We start from the raw sequence: 11,623 nt of genomic DNA, 5'->3' as shown, positions 1-11,623 counted from the left end.
ATGGATTCAAATCAAGTATGTACTTTGCATGGAGAAGACATCTCCAACACAGGAATTTGGATATGTCTGATTAGGAACTTTGACAGCTTTAAAGGTGGACTTGTAGAGTTCATGATTTCCACTAAGCCTTCCATAGACATGAAGTAATCTTTTTACACATCTATGAACAGTGAAGGTTATTTGTTATTAACAATATTTAGGTCATCAACCATACCCCAATTAAACACTAAAGGTTTTATCAACACTTACACTCTTATCTCTGAATGTGTTGCTTGTATGGGGTTGATAGTCCATACAACTTGTTTGTCCAGTTCTACGCATACAAGGCTCTAATGATTATTTGATTCGTATGGCAACACTAAAGTCATGACCTGAATCATTGCACACTGGACAAACCATCTCTCCAATGTGCCATGAGGGGTGTTTTTTATTCAGAGTGACACAGACAACTGTGGATCTAAAATATAAATTTCGGTATGGGTTTCTTGAGGGAGCTGGCTCTTTATTAAGCTACAATCAAAAACAATGATTTAATTAGAGGCCAAGTACCAAAAAAAAAAGGATCTTAAAGATAGAGAAGAGCAGTTACTTTAGGCATAAATAAACAATAGAGTCGGTAATTTGTGCATTTGGATCTTTCAATATCCCAATATCAACAGAGTCCAATGCTAATTGCCTACTACCATTAGCAAGGGGAATGGTTGCTAACACTCCCTGTGACATGGAATGTAAAATATCATTGTTTCTTTTAATTAGGTATGTGGTAACTTGCCCATAATTTCTCCTCTCGGCCTCTTCATCAGCAACAACAGACTGTATCCTCTTTAACTTCTCTGCTTCAGAGTGACGTATTTCTTCTTGCTCAACTCTGGCTTTGGTGTTCACATCATGAGTAACCTCATGAATCTTAACCCCTTGATCCCAGCGGCCTGGTGGTATTAGCAGTATATCTATCATTTTGGGATCAATAAACTCATTAGGGATAAGGAGCTTATCGTGTCTCCAACGCACTCTCTTGAGAGTCTCATTGTCCTTGTCCATTATTGTCACCCGGTGAGCATGAGCATCAACAATGGTAATATCATTAAAATACTCCAATAAAAAATCTTTTGCTGCTTCTTGAAGACACAGCAGGGCAACAGCCTTCCACCTCAATGTACCAGCACATGCTTCCTCACAGATTTGCCTTACTGCTCTTTGGAAAGGAGGTTTAGGGACACGAAGCTCAATACATTTCTGAGCTTTTCTGATCTCCCTAAATAAACCCATGTTTCTTTGAATATTCTTCATTCTTGGTCCCTTCAATATCTTCATTAGTTTACATGAAGTTTTCTTCTTACTAGCAGACCTTCCAGATGCTTTCTTTGCAAGCCCTAGTCCTTTCCCTGCATTCCTTGTTGTTGCCTTGGTTCTTGCCATTCCACTGGAAGAGAAAAATGCAAAGGATCTCTCTCTCTCTCTCTCTCTCTCTCTCTCTCTCTCTCCCCCTTTTTCAGTGGATCACTGCGCGTGGGCTCAGGATCTCTCTCTCTCTCTCTCTCTCTCTCTCTCTCTCTCTCTCTCTCTCTCTCTCTCTCTCTCTCTCTCTCTCTCTCTCTCTCTCTCTCTCTCTCCCTTTTTCAGTGGATCACTGCGCGTGGGCTCAGGTTTGACATGGGCTAATAGCCTATTGCGCGTCGTGATACACAAGTGGAAGGAGAACAATTTGAAATTTACTTCATGCCTTTTAGGCAACAAGTCCCAATTTTAATGATTATTAAATTGAGTCTAAAGTAGTAATGTACTCCGCGCGCAGTGATCCTCTTTTGATTTTGTACAAACGTTTTTTTTATAAACAAAATTTCCTTGATGTTTTGGTAGCTATTCTATTTTATGAAAGCCCATTAAGTGGATCACGGCGCGCCTGCTGTGTGGATTTTTGTTTATGTACTGTGCACGTCGTGATCCACTTGTATGGCTTTTACTCTTCACAAATATAGCCCAGTTTTGCGTTTAATCCATAGTAATCATCTTATTTTATTGTCTATATGATTAGTTGGTATTAATTGTGAGATACCTAGCTATAGTTTATTCAAAACCTACAGGATCATTTCGTGCTCTTCTTTTTATATATGTTTGTTGAAACTTATATTTGTGAGTATGAAATAAATGGCAGGTTTAAGATCACATAGGAGGAAGAGGCAAAAAATAGATCCCGAGCGCATTGTTAGCCAAGGAAAGCTTCCAAGAAGACTACCGGAGCTGTTAAAAACCTTAATGAAGAGGAATGTAGACTTCACAGAACCCATTGATATATCTGCCATTAGTATCGAGGAGCCTGCTCTAGGTTTGGAGGAGCCTGATACTGACCCATCTATAGAAATGGAGTCCCCTTCTACTCCAAAATTTGCTTTACCCAACTCACTTAAGAGAGAAGTGGATTTTTCAGCAGCTACTTTGCAGAGTGCCCAATGTGTTGCAACAATCCAAAAGAAAAAAGAGACAGTTATTTATGAAGACCCTACAGTGATTGATGAAAGGCTTTTAGATTTTGCAGTTTCGTCTGGGGCTAGTGATAAGTTTGATTTTGTCTCCTGCATTTTTAATGCTCCATTTAATCTTGATGTGTTTATAGCTAAATAGAGTGAACACTTGAAGCTGGAACGAGAGAAGTTTGAGCTTCACACTCAAGAGGGCAGGGTTAATGTTGGTGAAATGGTGGTAGTTTATTCGAAAGACTGTGATCCTAAAAGACAGTTTTACAAGAAGTATAATCAACTGCCTCTTATGTACAGGCTCCATTTGTGCAGCTTACATGAACGGGAATGCAAGCTGATTCAAGAATCCTTTGGATTTCTAATATTTTTAAATGGATTATTTACAAGTCTTATGAAAGATCCTAAGGAGGTCATGGAGGAACAAGATTTACCAGCACATGAAAAAGAGGAAAAGAATGAGGAATATATTGAAGTGAGAGATAGAGGAGTCCATTGATCTTGAATAAGAAGCAAAAGAGGTGAAACGAAGCAATCTTCTCTCAGTGAAAACCTCAGATATTAATCTACCTCTAGATGTGTCAGGTTTCAATGAGCGGCAAGCCACCTTAACGCTACCAGGAGTGCCATAGTTTAAATTTGGATATAGGTCATACATTTTCCTTCATGATATACAAAGGTATTTTTTGTTTGCGGGAGGACTTTGCACTGACCACTATCTCCAAGTATCAGGAGGAGAGGAATGGATTTGTTTCAAATGACAGTAGTGATGACGAGGCAATGGAGATCTCTAGTAACCCACTGGACTGCCTTAAAATCTGCTTTGACAAGGCAAAAAAGTATAAAGAAAGCCTTCGTGATGAAGCCACATTTCAAACTATTTGAAATAATCTTAAGCCATCAACTAGTACACAAGATATGGAGGATTGGTTTAAGCGACCAGCGTAGGAGTCAACCCGATTAGTCAACCTATGGAAGGATGAGCTTTTTTTGCAAGATGAGAGTTTCATGGTATAAAATCCTCCCCCCCCCCCCCCCCCCCCCCCCCCCCTCTCTCTCTCTCTCTCTCTCTCTCTCTCTCTCTCTCTCTCTCTCTCTCTCTCTCTCTCTCTCTCTCTCTCTCTCTCTCTCTCTCACACACACACACACACACACACATACACAAACATTTCTTTTGTTTACAGTCATAGATTGCTGAAAAGGACGACTTTCTTCGTCATCGAAGAAAACAGTTCCGTGGTAGGGATGCAGCTCTAGGACAATATCTTCCTAGTTTATGTGAGGCACCCATCCTAATCTTCCACAACGGAATGTCACAAGAGGGGAATACTGCAACCTATGCTTTCAAGACGTTATCTCGCTTCTTAGGTGGTCCAATGTTGCCACAAAATGCTGACAAAGTTATCCTCGTCGACAAGGTTTTTGGGAGAGAATGTTTTAATTACTTGACAGGATATACTTGGGGTCGTGCAGCATATTACTACACATACACAGCAATGGCATTATCTTTAGGGAAAGAAAACCCTACTGAACTCTTAGAGTATGGCAAACATTTAATGATCAGATACAAGGGTGAGGTTCCAAATGATATTTGCAAATCATCAAAATGTTGAAATAGTTGGTACATATTGATTGGCATATTGCATTGTCTCTCTCCACCTGATTTGACTTTCAAGAGCACTTGAGTTGTTGAATGCGTCTGCTCGCTTTCTTTTCTGAAGTTGCAAATGTCTGATTGCCTATACGGTTGTTGAAGAGTCCAATACTTGCTTTTGTTGCATGCGATGAATGATTCTGCGATAAAACCACTTAAATAACTCCTTCAGACTATTTGCCTTATTTCGAGAGCCTCCATGATGTGTGTGTCTGAAGTAGGCATTTCTAGCCATGTAATGAGACTTCTCCAAGCCTTGGATGTTCCACATACGTGGATTCCCATACTTTTGGATGAAGTATGGAAAATGATTAAAAATAATGTGCTGCAAAAGAAGAAATTTATTTAGAAATTTAAACACAAACTTAGTACTAAGACTATATGAGGTGCTTCGAATTTACCATGTAATGAGTGATTTGAGTGTCAGCCCATGCTGTCTTGAAGGATTTTTTTAGTAGCTGAAGGTTCTGTTTAAACTTGCTGAGATTATCTTGCGACCAATCATCATTCTCACACATTTGAAATAATATGTCAATGGAACGCACACATCAATGGAACGCACACATTTGAAATAATATGTCAATGGAACGCACACATCACCCTTTGCATTGCGATTTGTTGGCTCTTGGTCTTTCACTACTAAATGAAGTTTTTTCCAGTGCATATACTCAACTTCGCTAATGTAGGTAGAGTGATGTACTCTCGCTCGCTTTGTTAGCTTCATATCTTTCATACCTTGAGGTTTAGATAGAAAACGGCATGCCTTGACCCCACCTATGGATGGTTTGCAGGGTACATCTTTTTCATTGGTTGACGTTTTTTCTTCCCGCTGTATTTTCACATTGCCCACATGTAGACCAATATCTGACAAAACTAGTTCCAAAGCCTCTAGAGCAACTTGTCATTCAGATGACTTTTTGATTTTCCAAGCAAACCCAATGTACAGATATACCAACTTCTCTACAATTCGGCAGAGACCATGCATTGCACAAATATGGACATTAACAAGTGGTATATCGAGGACTAGTTGGAAATTAGAGTCTTGATTGTGACGAATAGGAGCCTTTCACCACCACTTTGGGTCCATCACTTTTGCAGGCTCCATGCAATACAAGCATGGAGACTTTGCCATGGCACCCATTCCACAATTATACATACACTTCAATGTTTTGAGGTCACCTGCAAGACTCCATTGAACTCGAAAGTCTCCTCTCCCATCTACAGCCAATACCTCTCCTCGATTCATTTGCCTATCAATGATATCTAGAATAGGGGTTTGATGGAGCACCCAAAATAAAATGTCATGGTCTTCTTTCTTTACGTGCAAGATCAATCCTTATGAGATACGAAAAAAAATCTAAAATTTAAGTACAATAGAGGGCTTGCTAGAGCTGCAAAATTGGACATAACTAGATTACTTGAAATGCACCAAGCCACCATATGTTTGTTTCTTATTGAAAATTGAAGTATGAAGGGTCATCAGTGGGACATTTGGAAAGGGCCCTATTCATTAATGTGATTGTAGCTCACTCTAGCTTCTTCTCTTTAAGAATCTCACACTCATCTAGCTTCAAAACAAAATGTAGAACGCCACCTGTCTCTTCGAATGTGATATTGTAGAACTCTACCATTCTAGTTTGCAACAAAGTGAGGTCCATGAAGATATTGTTGTACTCGTCATAAGTGACAGTAGTTCCCTGTGAGCTATAAATATCTTGAATATGAAATGGACATCCAATGAAGTCTGACTGTTCATTATTGAGTTGAGTCTTTCCTTCCAAACACTTGCAGTTGTTGGTAAAAGCTTAGACTTTATTCCCTTCTTCACAAACATGGAAGAGATAGATTGTTGAATAGCTGATAACCTCTTTTACTAACTCCAAGGGAGTCCAATTTACCCTGTATATGTTTGGCAGGCACTGCATTCTTTGAAATGAATTTGTCAACGACATCTCGTTGCAAAACCTTAAACTTTTTGTCATGCATGATATCCTTTGCAAGACCACTAGTTATCAATGGCTTTAACTGCTTTCCTACATTGGCCTTTGGGTCTATGTTTTCTTTGTCTGGATAGATGGAATTTCTACAAAGAAAGCATAACTAACATAAACAAACACTTAGATTAATTTAAATTAATTAGACAGTTTACAATGCTCACCTCAATGCTTGGATTCTTTTCTTAAGGTCGCCAGAGCCTACCTTCAACGTTTCAAGATTCCGTAGTTTCTTCTTTCGCACACGAGTGCCTAACATTGTCTCTTTGTTTTGTAATGACCGTACCTTTGTTCGTAAGACCTGTGATTCTTGTGTGCGCTGCATTACAGTCTTTTGGTCCTCATGATGCAAGTTTGAAAGTCTTTGAATCTCATTTTATTGGTCCTTCACCATGTCTTTATAAGTTTCTAATTTGTTGTTTAGAGATTTACATTAGCCAAGCAATCCATTCTCTCCATTACCAACAAAGGTCAATAAGTTAGTGGGATTTGAAAATGCTGGAAAAGCATTTGTCATGGGATTCAATGGATAGAGTAAGCCTTTGTCCAAATATCTAAGTGTTTTGCTCCCTCTGCTCTGAGTCTCTTTGTCATGATCGGTGTCACTTTGATGTTAGTTTTGCCTCGCTTATAAGTGGCGTATATTGGGGATCCAAGTCAATGTTTAGATGATAGAAGGGTCTTTTAAGGAGGACATTTGTGGGGGTGGAAGAAGAAGCCATGTGTGCAATAGAGCAAGAAAGGGAGGATTTCTTTAAGGTCAGTGCACAAACAGTGAGAGAGTAAGGAGAGAGCAGGTTTGGAAGGATACGTCCTATTTCCTTTAGTCATTCATTCCATGTACAGGAAACTCCCTCCAATTCTAAACGTTCATTAAATGCAACTGAAAAAAATTTATTCTTCAATCATCACGGTCGTTATGACACTGTGGCAAGAATCTACTTGTAAGTACACTTTTTGAATGGTTATTCCAAGTTTACATTTGCTTTTACCACACCTATTTTCTAGAGAGAGAAAGTCAAAATTCTATTTTTCTTAGAAGGCCCTCCAAATGACCTCCGAAATTTCATAATGCCTTAACAAAAGAGCAAATTGATTGTCCCTCGGAATGACCCTCAGAAATATTTGAGCTTACTTGAGTTGTTTTGCAGATATGTTGTAATCGCGGACGATTACTCTCTTTCAAGAAGGGGAGATGTCACAAACTGCTGATGTGTCAAAGCCCTGAAGAATGGAGCCAACTTGCAGATGCTGGCCAAGGGGCCTAAACCCTAAGAAGAACAAGTAACAAAAGAAGAATTCCTTCCAACTTAAGGGGACCCCGTTCGATGGGCCCTAGTGACATAAAGGAAGTAAAATAAAGCAGGACCCACACACACACTCATGCAAAATTGATGACGTGGCAGGCTGTACGGATTTTCATGATTTATGTTGGCAGCTTTTTGGCATTTCTTTCGGACCAGATGCTTTTGAGTTTGAAGGCTTTTAATTGTAAACTACTTTCGGGGCCTAGGGCCTTTAAATACGAGGTTAGGGCTCATTCTCTAGCATGCGTCCTAGAGAAGGTGCAGAGTCTGGAGTACCGGCTTGTACTATGTTGATGCAGTATAAACAAATTCCAAAAGGGGCGCCAAGGTTTGTGGCCAATACTCTCTGGGGTGGAATTCCACCACTCCGTGTCACGTGTCCTCTCTCTCTCTCTCTCTCTCTCTCTCTCTCTCTCTCTCTCTCTCTCTCTCTCTCTCTCTCTCTCTCTCTCTCTCTCTCTCTCAGTTTAGTTGTTATTGAAGTGCTAAAAATTTGTTCAGTCTATTCTCTTTTATTGGCACGTGGTGCCCGTCTTGTGACAAAGCATGTGAAATCTAAAGACTTTGCACGGGGAGATTATGTGCTTGTTTATACTCTTAAAACAAAATATGGCAAAGAAACCAAGAAAGTGACGTATGAGACCATTTGACCATTGGTGATTCATTCTATGTCACCAAGTGGGGCCATAAAACTTGCTATATTGGATGGACAAGAAATGCCCAATTGGATTAATGACTGTAGATTAAAACAAGAGAAAATTACCAAAATACCCCTCTAATTTGTGGAAATTCCCAAAATACCCCTCAAATTTCAAAAAATCCCAAAATACCCCCGATATTTTGTCATAAATTCCCAAAATGCCCTTCAAATTTTCCAAAATTCCCAAAATACCCCTGGTTGTGAGAGTAAATTTCTCCAAAAATAAATTTTCTTGTAGGTCTTCACAAGAAGAGTGATTGTCTATCATACAAGATGCTAAAACTACAATTTGAGTTGGTTATGTAGGCTTTGGAGATGAATTGCTTCATTATTTTTAGACATAATTTCCTTTTTTGCGATCGTAACTGGTGACAAATTACATGCTGAGCACTCAAAAACGGATCTCAATTGTCAAAAATGAATGAAGATTAGAAAATCTTGAACAATCCAACCAAAATAGATACAAGGGTATTTTGGGAATTTTTAAAATTTGAGGAGTATTTTGGGGTATTTTGGTAATTTTCCCTTAAAACAATATCACTAGCCATTAACTCACGAGATGCTTGAAAGGACACATGCAGCTAAAAATAGAAAGTAAAAGAACACCAAAGTTGTTCAACAAGCACAACAAGAAGCCAAAGAACGAGCTGCAAAGCGAAAACAAATGTTGGAGGACTTCAAGAAGCACAATGCTATTCTGACTTACTAGCTAACTATCATAGAGGAGGACAAAGAAAGTTTAGATCCTTACATTTCTATAGAGGATGGAGCCAACTTGTTACCTGTTCATACACTAGTCAATTATGGTGCAAATTTGAATACAGTAGTTGGGATATATATTAGAAAATGCCAAAACTGGTCCTACAACCATCAAAAAGGATGCTCATAGGATTCAATGGGACTGTCAATATTTCCCCAAGTTATGTGGAGCTCATGCTTTACCTTGAAGGATTACCATGCCTATAAATTATTCGTACTACCTCCAAACCTCCAAACTCCCCTAATAATCAACTAATATTGGATATGTCATGGCAATGCAAATACAAAAGCACATATAGATTGAGCAAAAAACCAAATGTATTTTACAGCAGAACATTGGGTACGACATGTCACATTTGCTTCCATGGAAAATACCAAGTATCTCTTCGAGGATTGTGGCAAAAGAACCAAAGAGTCAACGAATAACTTCAATGCAATAGAAGCACAACGGAACATTGCAACTGTCACGCTAGAAAAAATACCTACAAAATCTAGTGACAGTCATAACTATGCATCTCCAGTTGATTTTCTCCCTTCAGTACTACTAATGGAGACCAAGCTACTAGTCTTGAAGACCAAGAAACCTGTTATACATTGTGTCACACCAAGTACAACTTCAGGAGTATCGAAACAGTTCACTCAAGCCAACTATCCCAAGCAAATATGGGCACCAAAAAGGACACAGACCAAAGTCAAACCCGAACAACCCCAATAAACGCTAGGTTTGTATACCTAAGGATACCCCAAGGATTGATGCAAACTTTGTTTAGTGCCAAAAGCCCAACTATAAGGTTTTTTTGGGCAAAGTCAAGGTCAACCACGACATTCAATCACATGTAAAAATGCTAGACGGATAGCAAAGCTTGATCCACAACCAGTCATCCATACTACAAAGGTCAAGAAAACATATGCAGTGCGATACAAATAGGTATGTGTACCTAAGAAGCTTGTTACTACTCAAAAATCAATATACAGACTATGGATTCCAAAATAAAAAATCCAAATTCATCCCTTGGAGCTGACAATCCCAAAAAAGACATCACCAGAATGGAAAATTTCAGAACCTAGCACCTTGGCGCTCTAAACTTCAGACATAAAATCAAGCTAAGAAGCGATTTCAACCTTCACCAATTTCAAAAGCACACAAGAGAATTAGAATGCTTGTTACATGGTACACTCACATCAACAAAGGAACAAGTAAACCTCATTGTTGAATGCCCTTAAGCACTTTGGTTAAGACCCACCTCTTGCATTGCATTCGTTTTTCCATTTATTGACTCATATGAATCCATAGGGCCACAATACAAGGCCTTGCATAAACATTGCTTTGATGCCCATGCATAGCAAAACCCTGCTGGCTCACTGTTAATCAAGAGAACTCCAACTAGGAGAGGAAGAGGAATTCTAAATGCGGACCTATTAATCAAATGAGAAAAGGGCATTGTTTTATTGATTTTGTGCTATAATTTGCTGTTGATTTTACTTTTTCACAATCTTTTTGACTTTATGCCTTAAGAAGACAAAGTTTATCGAGAGTAAGGGACAAATGCCAATTGTGAGCCCTTAGTTGTGTATAAATATGTACATAATAATGTTTTTTGCTAGGAATATTAATAAAAAAATGGAGCAATCCACCAAAAAAATAACAAACAAGGATTTTTCTTCTGAAATCAATTTTTTCTAAATTTTTAGCTATTTTTTAGAAAGTTTTATTTATTTTTCTATCTTTCTCTATTTTAGGTTGTTTTTGTTGATTTTTTAAAAAGAAAAAATACCCAACAAGCAAAAAATTCAAGAAAAGCATAATACAGGCACAAAGTGACATGAATTTCTAGAAGTCAATTTGCAGATTGTTTGATTTAGATTCTGCAATGGTCACTTGAGATGCAAAAATCGTTTTTTAAGCTGAAAATCCTAGGTTTGACAAAACTGGTGGAAATTGGCCATGCAATGTGTGCTTTCGAAGTTTTTTGATCCGAGGGTCATCACACATATGAGGAAGGACGAACATGAAGTTTCATCAAGAAGTGAGTCAACAGTCGAGGGTATGTATTGATCAACCTCCCTTAGAAGCCTCATTTCTACTTGTGTGTGTGTGTGTGTGTGTGTGTGTGTGTGTGTGTGTGTGTGTGTGTGTGTGTGTGTGTGTGTGTGTGTGTGTGTGTGTGTGTGTGTGTGTGTGTGTGTGTGCGTGTGTGTGTGTGTGTGTGTGTGTGAGAGAGAGAGAGAGAGAGAGAGAGAGAGAGAGTTTGTGGAGCATCCACCGTTCTCCATGCACACGTTGAATTGCCACACATGTCATGAGAGGTATGATCCTTACCCATTGCAAGTTGCATGTTAGAAACAGTGCACAGAAACATTGCCCACAACCTAGCAAGATCATCACAACTGAAATTCCAAACCTGTGGAAAACAAACGCGTTTTTTTTTCCTAACAGAGTGTAATCACAAGCCAAACGTGGTTTTCAACTTGATAGCCATATATAGCATGAGCATGTGGATCACCACCTTTGTGAAGTCAAAACCCCAAAAACTCATAGATCTTGTGAATAAAGCCCAAAGGACCCACAGTGAATACTAAAATCTTACTCTATGGATAAACCATTCATCCACTTGTCACCATTTTTACACCAAAGCCTAATCTTACATTATACATCAAGCCCATGAAATCAAAATCTAGAAAACACTGCTCTCCATCATAGTTGGAAAAAAATGCGTTTTTTTCTTCATCTTACA

Source organism: Adiantum capillus-veneris, chromosome 26 (assembly GCF_014529385.1).
Source record: "Adiantum capillus-veneris isolate H3 chromosome 26, ASM1452938v2, whole genome shotgun sequence".
NCBI classification, from domain to species: Eukaryota; Viridiplantae; Streptophyta; class Polypodiopsida; order Polypodiales; family Pteridaceae; genus Adiantum; species Adiantum capillus-veneris.
The sequence above is the reverse complement of the archived record's forward strand: the minus strand, read 5'-3'. Positions refer to the sequence as shown.